The sequence below is a fragment of the Sapajus apella genome, unplaced genomic scaffold (assembly GCF_009761245.1).
Source record: "Sapajus apella isolate SASKATOON/1434 unplaced genomic scaffold, GSC_monkey_1.0 scaffold32, whole genome shotgun sequence".
In the NCBI taxonomy this organism is placed as follows: domain Eukaryota; kingdom Metazoa; phylum Chordata; class Mammalia; order Primates; family Cebidae; genus Sapajus; species Sapajus apella.
Window position 1 is genome coordinate 18,473,658 of NW_022436972.1, and position 12,481 is coordinate 18,486,138.

Genomic DNA, 12,481 nt, shown 5'->3' on the forward strand with positions numbered 1-12,481 from the left:
ACATTCAAAAGCTATATATTTTAGTACATGTAAATCTCAAGATATTTTAAAAATGTGATATTTTTCTTATTGATGCACAAGGCCTTTCCACCAATATTGTAAAAATAGAAACACAGCTATATGACACATTGACTTCAGGTTCTACCTGACACTCTCAGGTGCCAAACATCAGTTGAAACCACAAAAGCTAGAAAAGTTTGAGGAATTTGCCTTAGAGTGCTGTAATCCGAATGTGTTCCTCCAAAATTCATGTGTTGAAACCTAATTCCCAAATCAACATGAAGAGGTGGCGTCTTTAGGAGGTGATTAGGTTACAAAGGTGGAGTCCTCATGATGGGATTAGTGCCTTTACACAAGAGGCCCTATGGAGCTGGTTGGCTCTCCCACTATGTGAGGGCACAGCAAGAAAGCACCATCCCTGAGCCATATACCGAGTCTGCCAGTGCCTTGATCTTGGACTTTCCAGTCTCATACTGTGAGCAATAAATTTCTGTTGTGTATGTATGTATATAAGACTTGTGTGTTTAGTCTCTCTTGCTGGTCCATACCCTTGCTCTATGGAGTCATTAACTATTCCAGCTGATTTTTTCCAGCTGGTGTCCAGTTGTGTCTACGCCTCGGGTAAGCAAGTGCCTATGTCCTATGTTTCTCAGCAAACATCTCTTTTTGTATTTTGAAATCGATTATCTGTTACCTCAACTCTGAAGTTTTCAAAAAGATTTATGAACTTGGAGTTTACCTAGCTTTTTTTTTTTTTTTTTTTTTTTGCATGTAACAATAGGAGGAAAAACTCTTCATAGTTCTTTACATCTATAAGTAGAAACTAACATTTTTAATTATTAAAAACTTTTTCCTAAAAGAATGGGCCAGACTTTATTCCATAAAATAAAATGTGTTTTCCTATTTGGATTTTTTAAAAAATAAAAGCTGCAAATTTGGATTTTTAGCTAAAATGTTTTTAAAGGTTCTAAGTTGGGCATTTTGAAAAGCTCAGACTTCGTTGAATCTACCTCTTCTATGGACAACAATTTTGTGATTTCTGATAAATCCAGAAATCTCATTAATTTACAAATTCTGCTGAGTTTCAGAAATTTTGTGGTTTGCTCAAAGTTACTAAGAAAAGGTCAGAGGTGAAATGAAATCCACTTGTGCTGTTTATTTTTTACTGTGGTGAAATATACATAAGGTACAATTTACCATTTTAATCATTTTTAGGAGTACAAGTCAGTGGGCATTAAGTATATTCACAATGTTGTACAATCATCACCATTATCCATTTGCAAAATTCTTTCTCCCAATCTGAAACTCTGTACCCTTTAAATAATAGTTTTCTACTCCCACTTTCCCCCACTCTCTGGTAGCCACCATTCTGCTTTCTGTTTCTATAAATTTGCCTGTTCTAGATACCTCATAAAAGTGGAATAGTATTTGTCTTATTATGTGTGGCTTATTTCTTTCAGCATAATGAATGAAAAGCTCATCCATTGTAGCATGTGTTAATTGCCTTCCATTTTAAGGCTGAATACTATTCCACTGTCCACATTTTGTTTATCCATTGATGGACACTTGGGTTGTCCTTTTGGCTGTTGTGAATAATGCTGCTGTGAACATTGGTGTACAGGTATCTGTTTCAGTCCTTGCTTTCAATTCTTTTTGGGCATATACCCAGAAGTGAAATTGCGGGATCGTATAGTAATATGTTGATCATTTTGTAGAAACTTCGCACTTTTCCACAGCAGCTGTGCCCATTTCCCACCAGGAAATGCATTACTGTGCATTTTCTATCAGTAACGCACAAGGGTTCCCATTTCTACATATCCTTGCCAACATTATTTTCTGTTTTAAAAAATGTAATAGCTATTAGCAGGTATGAAGTGGTTAAATATACTTTTTTGGGGGGATTCTCAGTACAATTGTGCTTTTCTAGAATCACATCTGATGATACCAGATGGACAAGTTACAGGAAAAAGCTTCATGACAATGAATGTAATTAGGTAATTTTTTATATTTGGGGTTAATATAGCCCCCCAAAACCCAAACAAAAAAGCAAGGCTCTGTGTTACTTCCCAGAGAATCTTGAGGTCAAAACGGATTCAAACTTCCAAAAATTAGAGACCACTCCTTAGCAGTTAAAAAGAAAAGAAACTAAGAAAAAAACAAAAGCTCATCTCTCAAGTATTCCAGTTATAAATTGTCCCCCGATGACCCTGCTACCCTGCTGGGTATCTTCATAACAAAGACAGTGTGACTTTGGCAACATGTGTCACCTCTCTACTTTTGTTTCCTCATCTGGAAATAGGGGCAACAAGTGTTTTCCTCATAGGATAGACATGAGGATGACATGATTTGATTTGCAGAACCTCTTAGGACACTGTCTCACACAGAGCAAATGTTCTGCTAGCAGTATAAATAAGCGTAGCATTTCCCTTCAGTAGTAAAAGCACAATTATAACAGTAGTAATAATTTTAAAAGCCTTAAAAATAGATTTTTTAAATAGGGATTTAAAAGATGGAAAATTAACTGGAACTAGAATTCTCATTTTTACTTTTGCGATCCCTTCTTCAGGAGCCACGTTATTTCAAGAGTTGACACATACTCAATGGATCTCGGGCAGGGTAGATTTGCCCTGATTCAGGGATGTATTTAGTTTTCTTTCTTTTTTTTTTTTTCCACTCTGAACAACTTACATTAAAAAGAACTACTTAAAATATTCTAGTTTGCAGAGGCCACCGTGATATGTATGGCAAAGGTGATGTTCTGAGTTTGCCGTGTGTTGGTAACTGAAAAGGAATAAAATGACTCATCTGATTTGTTTTCTGTGATCTCCCATGAACTCTGTTAGGTCAGAGCTTCCAAGCAGAAAAAAGAAAACCTTGATTTCATTGTTTAACGGGAGAGGCATTCTATTTATATAGATGACAATCCCACAGTGCTTTCCTTTTGTTCCTTGAGTTAATGGTAATATTGTTCTAATGACTTATTAACTGGAATAGGATCAGATGTTGAGTTTGTTGCCTGCTTCACATTTTCTTGCTCTTTTCATTTATTTACTCATCAGCAGTCTCAGTCGTATCTGATGGGCCCAGCAAGAAATAAATGACATACATAAATTGGGGTAATTTGAGTATGGTTTAATAACCTATTTTCAAAGTCATAGGTGGATGCAGGGTACCCCAGGTGATAGTGGATCGCCCAGTACTGGTAACAGAGGGGACTGCAATGGGGGAAGGGAGGGTAGCTTCTGGAATCTCAAAGGAGCCAGTGTGAAGAGGGCCACTTTAAGAGGAGTGTGACCATTGCGCAATGATGAAAGTGGCCAACCAGAGGTGACCCCATAGGGAGAAACCTGGGGGACCAAATATTCCTCCTTCTCACTCTTCTTTCCCACCAATTTCTTGCCAGGATTTCACCATGGCTGATCCCAAGGGAAACCAGAGCTTCAGAGCTCGTTGATACGGTTCTTACAGGTCAGCCTTAGCTGAATGGGGTAGGTTTGCATTGAATGCAGGAGGTATCACATTCTACCTGTTCTATTTGTTTTCTCTTTCAAATCTGAGATGGGCATGCAATGCCTGGAGCTCACCATATCCATTAATCATCCTTTCTCTTCCACATCATTGATCTTTCCCTTTCCATTGACTCCTTCCCATCACAGCATACTTCAGTTCATTTCTTCCATCTTTTTTCTTCTTTTTCATATTTTCTTCTTTTTAAATTATACTTTGTTATAGGATACATGTGCAGAAGGTGCAGGTTTGTTACATAGGTATAAGCGTGTCATGGTGGTTTGCTGCACATACCAACCTGTCACCTATATTAGGTATTTCTCTTAAGGCTATCCCTCCCCTAGTACCCCATCCCCTGACAGACCCTGGTGTGTGATGTTCTCCTCCCCGTGTCCGTGTGTTCTCATTGTTCCACTCCCACTTATGAGTGAGAACATGTGGTGTTTGGTTTTCTGTTCCTGTGTTTGCTGAGAATGATGGTTTCCAGCTTCATCCATATGCTTGCAAAAGACATGACTCATCCTTTTTTATGGCTGCATAGTATTCCATGGTGTATACGTGCCACATTTTCTTTAACCAGTCTATCATTGATGGGCGTTTGGGCTGGCCCTAAGTCATTGCTATTGTGAATAGTGCTGCAATAAACGTGTGCATGTATCTTTATAGTAGAATGATTTATAATCCTTTGGATATATACCCAGTAATGGGATTGTTGGGTCAAATGGTATTTCTATTTCTAGATCCTTGAGGAATTGTCACACTATCTTTACAATGGTTAAACTAATTTACGCTCCCACCAACAGTGTAAAAGCATTCCTATTTCTCCACATCCTCTCCAGCATCTGTTTCTTGACTTCTTAGTGATTGCCATTGTAACTGGCATGAGATGGTATCTCATTGTGGTTTTAATTTGCATTTCACCTAATAACCAGTGATGAGCTTTTTATCATGTTTGTTGGCTGAATAAATGTCATCTTTTGAGAAGTATGTGATTATATCCTTTGCCCACTTTTTTGTGGGGTTTGCAATTTCCTTGTAAATTTAATTTCCTTGTAAATTCTGGATATTAGCCCTTTGTCAGATGCATAGATTGAAAAAATTTTCTCCCCTTCTGTAGGTTGCCTGTTCACTCTGATGATAGTTTCTTTTGCTGTGCAGAAGCTCTTTAGTTTAATTAGATCCCATTTGTCAAGTTTGGCTTTTGCTTCCACTGCTTTTGGTGCTTTAGTCATGAAGTCTTTGCCCATGCCCATGTCCTGAATGGTATTGCGTAGTTTTTTTTTTTTTTTATGGTTTTAGGTTTTAGGCTTAATAAGTCTTTAATCCACGTGAAGTTAATTTTTGTATAAGGTGTAAGGAAGGGGTCCAGTTTCAGTTTTCTGCATGAGGCTAGCCAGTTTTCCCAACACCATTGATTAAATAGGGAATCCTTTCCCCATTTCTTGTTTTTGTCAGGTTTGTCAAAGATCAGATGTTTGTAGACATTTGGCATTATTTCTGAGGCCTCTGTTCTGTTCCATTTGTCTATATCTCTGTTTTGGTACCAGCACCATGCTGTTTTGATTACTGTAGCCTTGTGGTATAGTTTGAAGTGAGGCATGTGATGCTTCCAGATTTGTTCTTTTTGATTAAGATTGTCTTACCCTATACAGGCTCTTGTTTGGTTCCATATGAAATTTAAAGAAGTTTTCGCCTAGTTCTGTGAAGAAAGTCAATTGTAGCTTAATGGCCATAGCATTGAATTTATAAATTACTTTGGGCAATGTGGCCATTTTCATGATAGGGATTCTTCCTATCCATGTGCATGGAATGTTATTCCACTTGTTTGTGTCCTCTCTTATTTCCTTGAGCAGTGGTTTGTAGCTCTCCTTGAAGAGGTCCTTTTCATCCCTTGTAAGTTGTATTCCTAGGTATTTAATTCTCTTTGTAGTAATTGTGAATGGGAGTTTACTCATGATTTGGCTTTGTTTGTCTGTTATTGGTGTATATGAATAGTTGTGATTTTTGCACATTGATTTTGTATCCTGAGACTTTGCTGAAGTTGTTTATCAGCTTAAGTTGATTTTGGGCTGAGATGATGGAGTTTTCTAAATATACAATCATGTCATCTGCAAACAGAGACAATTTGACTTCATCTCTTCCTATTTGAATACCCTCTATTTCTTCCTCTTGCCTGATTACTCTGGCCAGAACTTTGAACACTATATTAAATAGGCGTGGTGAGAGAAGGGCATTTTTGTTTGGTGCAGGTTTTCAGAAGGAAGCTTTTCCCATTCAGTTTGATACCGGCTGTGGGTTTGTCATAAATAGCTTATTATTTTGAGATGTTCCATCTGTACCTACTTTATTGAGAGTTTTTAGTATGAAGGGATGTAGAATTTTATCAAAGGCCTTTTCTGTATCTATTGAGATAATCTTGTGGTTTTTGTCATTCATTCTGTTTATGTGATAGATTACATTTATTGATTTGCATATGTTGAACCAGTCTTGCATTCCGGGGATGAAGCCAACTTGATCATAATGGGTAAGTTTTTTGATGCCCTGTTTGATTTGGTTTGGCAGTATTTTATTGAGGATTTTTGTATCAATGTTCATCAGGGATATTGGCCTGAAATTTTCTTTTTCTTGTTGTCTCTCTGCCAGGTTTTGGTATCATGATGACGCTGGCTACGTAAAATGAGTTGGGGAGGACTTTCTCTTCTATTCGGAACAGTTTCAGAAGAAATGGTACCAGCTCCTCTTTATACCTCTGGCAGAATTTGGCTGTGAATTTATTTGGTCCTGGGCTTTTATTTTTGGTTCATAGTCTATTAATTACTGTCTCAATTTCAGAACTTGGTATTGGTCTATTCAGGGATTTGACTTCTTCCTGGTTTAGTCTTGGGAGAATGTATTGTCCAGGAATTTATCCATTTCTTATAGGTTTTCTAGTTTATTTGCATAAAAGTGTTTATAGTATTCTCTGATGGTGGTTTGTATTTCTGAAAGATCAGTGATGATATCCCATTTATCATTTTTTATTGTGTATATTTGATTTGTTTCTCAGTCTGGCTAACAGTCTATTTTTTTAATCTTTTTAAAAAATCAGCTCCTGGATTCAACGACTTTTTTGAAGGGTTTTTCATGTCTTTCTCTCCTTCAGTTCTGCTCTGGTCTTAGTTACTTCTTGTTTTCTGCTAGCTTTTGAATTTGTTTGCTCTTGCTTCTCTAGTTCTTTTAATTGTGAAGTTAGGGTGTTGATTTTAGATCTTTCCTGCTTTCTCCAGTAGGCATTTAGTGCTGCCAGTTTTCCTCTAAACACTGCTTTAGCTGTGTCTTAGAGATTCTGGTATGTTGTATCTTTCTTCTCATTGGTCTCAAATAACTTATTTATTTGTGCCTTAATTTCATTATTTACCCAGTAGTCATTCAGGAGCAGGTAGTTCAGTTTCCATGTACTTACATGGTTTGGAGTGAGTTTCTTAATCCTGATTTCTCATTTGATTGCATTGTGGTCTGAGAGACTGTTATGACTTCCATTGCATTTGTAAGGAGTATTTTATTTCCAATTATGTGGTCAGTTTTAGAATAAGTGCGATGTACTGAGATGAATGTATATTCTGTTGGTTTGGGGTGGAGTGTTCTCTAGATGTCTATTAGGTTTGCTTGGTACAGAGCTGTGTTCAAGTCCTGAATATCCTTTTTAATCTTCTGTCTCATTGATCTAATACTGACAGTGGGGTGTTAAAGTCTCCCACTGTTATTGTGTGGGAGCCTAAGTCTCTTTTTAGGTCTCTAAGAACTTGCTTTATGAATCTGGGTCCTTCTGTATTGGGTGCATCTGTATTTAGGATAGTTAGCTCTTCTTGTTGCATTGATCCCGTTACCATTATGCAGTATGCTTCTTTGTCTTTTTTTTTAATCTTTGTTGGTTTAAAGTCTGTTTTATCAGAATAGAATAGGATTGCAACACTTGCTTTTTTTTTTTCTTTCCATTTACTTGGTAAATCTTCTTCCATCCCTTTGAGCCTATTTGTGTCTTTGCATGTGAAATAGATCTCCTGAATACAGCACACTGATGGATCTTGACTCTATCCATTTTGCCATTCTGTCTTTTAATTGGGATATTTAGCTTGTTTACATTTAGGGTTAATGTTTTTGCGAATTTGATCTTGTCATTATGATGCTACCTGTTTATTTTGCCCATTAGTTGATGCAGCTTCTTCATAATGTTGGTGGTCTTTACAATTTGGTATGTTTTTGAAGTGGCTGATAATAGTTTTTCCTTTCCATATTTAGTGCTTCCTTCAGGAGCTCTTCTAAGGCAGGCCTGGTGGTGCTAAAATTTCTCAGCATTTGCTTATTTGTAAAGGAGTTTATTTCTCCTTCATTTATGAAGCTTAGTTTGGCTGGATATGAAATTCTGGGTTGAAAATTCTTTTAAGAATGTTGAATATTGGCCCCCACTCTCTTCTGGCATGTAGAGTTTCTGCTGAGAAATCCACTGTTAGTCTGATGGGCTTCCCTTTAGGGTAACCCAGTGTTTCTCTCTGGCTGCCCTTAACATTTTTTCCTTCATTTCAACCTTGGTGAACCTGATCATTTTGTGTCCTGGGTTGCTTTTCTTGAGGAGTATCTTTGTGATGTTCTCTGTATTTCCTGAATTGGATTGTTGGCCTGCCTTGCTAGGTTGGGGAAGTTCTCTTGGATAACATCCTGAAGAGTGTTTTCCAACTTGGTTCCATTCTCCCTCTCACTTTCAGGTCCACATATCAAACATAGCTTTGGTCCATTCACATAGTACCATATTTCTTGGAGGCTTTGTTCATTCCTTTTAATACTTTTTTCTCTAGTCTTGTCTTCAGACTTTATTTCATTGAGTTGATCTTCAGTCTCTGATATCCTTTCTTCCGCTTGGTCAAGTCAGCTATGGATACTTGCTTGTTTTTTCAAGAAGTTCTCGTGCCATGTTTTTTGGCTGCCTGAGGTCATTTATTCTTCTCTAAACTGGTTATTCTAGTTAGCAGTTCCTCTAACCATTTTTCAAGGTTCTTAGCTTCCTTACATTGGGTTAGAACATGCCCCTTTAACTCAGAGTTGTTTGTTATTACCCACCTTCTGAAGCCCCCTTCTTTCAGTTCATTAAACTCATTCTTCATCCAGTTTTGTTCCCTTGCTGGCGTAGAGTTGTCATCCTTTGGAGGAGAAGAGACGTCCTGGTTTTTGGAATTTTTAGCCTTTTTGCACTGGTTTTCTTCTTCGTGGGTTTATCTAACTTTAGTCTTTGATGTTGGTGACCTTTGGATGGAGTTTTCGTGTGGACATACTTTATATATATATAATATATAAATATATATACATTTATATATACATTTTTATATATAATATATATACATGTGTATATATATATAAATTTTACTGCATTTTAGGTTCTGGGGTACATGTGCAGATCATGCAGGATTGTTGCATAGGTACATACATAGCAATGTGGTTTGCTGCTTCCATCCCCATCACCTATATCTGGCATTTCTCCCCATGTTATCCTTCCCCAACTCCCTACCCCCCACTGTCCCTCCCCTAGTCCCCCCCAACAGACCCTGTTGTGTGATGCTCCCCTCCCTGTGTCCATGTATTCTCATTGTTCAACACCCGCCTATGAGTGAGAACATGCAGTGTTTGATTTTCTGTTCTTGTGTCAGTTTGCTGTGAATGATAGTTTCCAGGTTCATCCATGCCCCTACAAAGGACACGAACTCAACATTCTTTACGGCTGCATAGTATTCCATGGTGTATATATGCCACATTTTCCCTGGTGGACATACTTTTTGTTGATGTTGATGTTACTCCATTCTGCTAGTTTTCTGTCTGTCAGGGTCCTCTGCTGCAGGTCAGCTGGAGTTTGCTGGAGGTCTACTCTAGACCCTGTTTGCTTGGATGTCACCAGCAAAGGCTGCAGAACAGCAAAGATTGCTTGCCTATTCCTTCCTTTGGAAGCTTTGTCCCAGAGGGACACCTACCAAATGCCAGTCACAGCTTTTCTGTATGAGGTGTCTGTCAACCCCTGCTGGGAGGTGTCTGCCAGTCAGTAGGCATGGGGGTCAGGGACCCACCTGAGGAGGCAGTCTGTCCTTTAGCAGAGCTTGATTGCTGTGCTGGGAGATCTGCTTCTCTCTTCAGAGCTGGCAGGCAGGAACCTTCAAATCTGCTGAAGCTGCGACCACAGCAGCCCCTTCCCCCAGGTGCTCTGTCTAGGGAGATGGGGGTTTGATCTATAAGCCCCTGACTGAGGCTGTTGCCTTTCTTTCAGAGATGCCCTGCCCAGAGAGGAGGAATCTAGAGAGGCAGTCTGGATATAGCAGCTTTGCTGGGTACAGCAGTTTGAACTTCCTGGTGACATTTTTTTTTTTTTTTTTTACACTGTGAGGAGAAAACTGCTTACTCAAGCCTCAGTAATAGCAGATGCCCCTCCCCCCACCAAGCTCGATTATCGCAGGTTGCCTTCGACTACTGTGCTGGCAGCAAGAATGTCAAGCTAGTAAATCTTAGCTCGCTGGGCTCTGTGGGTGTGTAGCCTGCTGAGCTAGACCGCTTGGCTCCCTGGCTTCAGCTCCCTTTGTAGGGAAGTGAATGGTTCTGTCTTTCTGTCGTTCCAAGTGCCACTGGAGTATGAGAAAGAAGCTTCTGCAGCTAGCTTGGTGTCTGCCCAAACGGCCACCCAGTTTTGTGCTTGAAACCCAGCGCCCGTGTGGTGAATTCACCCCAGGCAATCTCCTGGTCTGTGGGTTGCAGAGAGTGTGGGAAAAGCATAGTATCTGGGCTGGAATGCACTGTTTCTCATGGCACAGTCCCTCATGGCTTCCCTTTGCTAGGGTAAGGAGTTCCCCAACCCTTTGCACTTGCCAAGTGAGGCAGCACCCCACCCTGCTTTGGTCGCCCTCCATGTGCTGCACTACTGTCTAACCAGTCCCAATGAGATGAGCTGGGTACCTCAGTTGGAAATGCAGAAATCACTGACCTTCTGCGTTGATCTTCCTGGGAGCTGCAGACCAGAGCTCCTCCTATTTGGTCATCTTGCCAGCTTCTTTCTTCCATCTTAAAAATAACAACTACCACCCAAGCTTTTCCTCCATGACATGGATCCTTTTAGCTTTCTGAAAGAAATGGCACTTAAGACCTGAGGACTGAGTTGGTGTTAGCCAGGTGAAGGGTGCATTCCAGGATGGGAAAATCATAGCCTTGGCAAAATTCTTCATGAGGAAGAAGCAAGGGTCAGTGTGTTTAAAGCTTGGCAACCAAGGCACAAAGAAAGGCTGAGGGAATCGCCAGGAGCCAGATTATGCAGGGCCCTGTAGGTTCCAGAAATACTTTTGAATTTATCCTGAGGATGATGGGAAGCTGAACTAGCCACTAATGCTGTATAACAAATTACCTCTCAATTTAGTGGTATAAGAACAACCATGTTGTTTCTGGTAAAATGTTGTGGTTCAGTAGTTAAGGAAGGGGCTGTTTGGGGGGTTCTCAGAGTATCTTATGTGATTATGGCCAGGTGTTGGCTGGGGCTATGGTCGTTTGAAGTCATGACTGACCTGGAGGGTTGAGATGTGTCAATCATGGCCTGCAGTTGGTCCTGGGAGTTCAGCCAAGGCTGTTGATTGGAGTTCCTCTGTGTGACCTTTGCAAAACAGTAGTCTCAGGATAGCTCAACTTTGATGTGCCAGTTAGCTTCTCCCAAAGCAAGTGCCTCAAAGAAAACAAATGGTAGCTTCATGGCTCTTTTTGACATAGCCTTTGAAGTCACATGATATCACTTTCACTGCTTTCTATTGGAAGTGAGTAATAAGGCTAGACCAGGGTCAAGGGAGGGAAGTTATACTCTGCCTTTTGATGGAGAAGAATCAGAGTGACATGTCTTAGTTCACATGTGCTGCTATAACAGAATGCCTGAGACGGTAATTTATAAAGAACAAATCTATTATCTCACAGTTCTGGAGTTTGGGGAGTCCAAGATCAAGGGACCAGCATCTAATGAGATATCTACTTGCTGGGTCCTCACATGGTGAAAGAGGAGGGAGGGAAAGAAAGAGCAACCCATTCCCACAAGCCCTTTTTAAAGCAGCATTAATCCATTCATGAGGGTGGAGTCCTCATAACCAAAACACCTCCCGAAAGTCCCCACCTTCCAACAGTGCTCACTGGGGATCAAGTTTCCAACACACAAATCTGTGGGACACATTTAGACATAGCACATATGGTCATATGAGCCTGTGGGAGGGAGTTATTGTGGCCATCTGTGGAGAAGACAGTCTCTCAGTCTATTGAAAGATTTTGAGCAAACAGTAATGTGAACCAATCTGTGTTTTACAAAGATCATAATTGCTGCTCATACTATAGAGAGTGAAGAAAACTTGTGGCAGCCTATGGAGGTAATGAAGGCTTAGGAGGATGGTGGCTTTATGTAAAGCACTGGCAGTGGAGATGGGGGGCCCAATGAGATCATTTGAGTCAAGTTATAGAGACTATTGACAAGTTTTGGTGGAGGGTTGTGCAGAATGTGACTTCTGGATTTTGGGCTTGAAGCTGCTAGGGAATTGCTAGTGCCATTTACTGAGAATTCACAGACAGGAGGAGCAGCAATTAATTCTGAAGGAGAAAAATCGAGGTTTTGGTTTAAGATGAGTGTTAAATTGTTTTGGGGACAACTAAGTGGACTTGTCAAGAGGCTGGCTGCACATTTGTGTCTGGAGCTTAGAATTCTGATCCAGAGATGTAATTATGGCAGTTACCATGATATATAAAGCCTCACGAATGAATGAGATATGCTTAGGATAAGTTTACAGAGAGAGGAGGGAGAAAATCTTAGTTGAAGGAACTGAGAACCTATGTTTGAACTTCCAAAGGAAATGAAAATGGCCAGAGATTGAGTGTATTCTCAGTAGCGGGAAATATATATATATATATATATATATATATATATATATATATATATATATATATA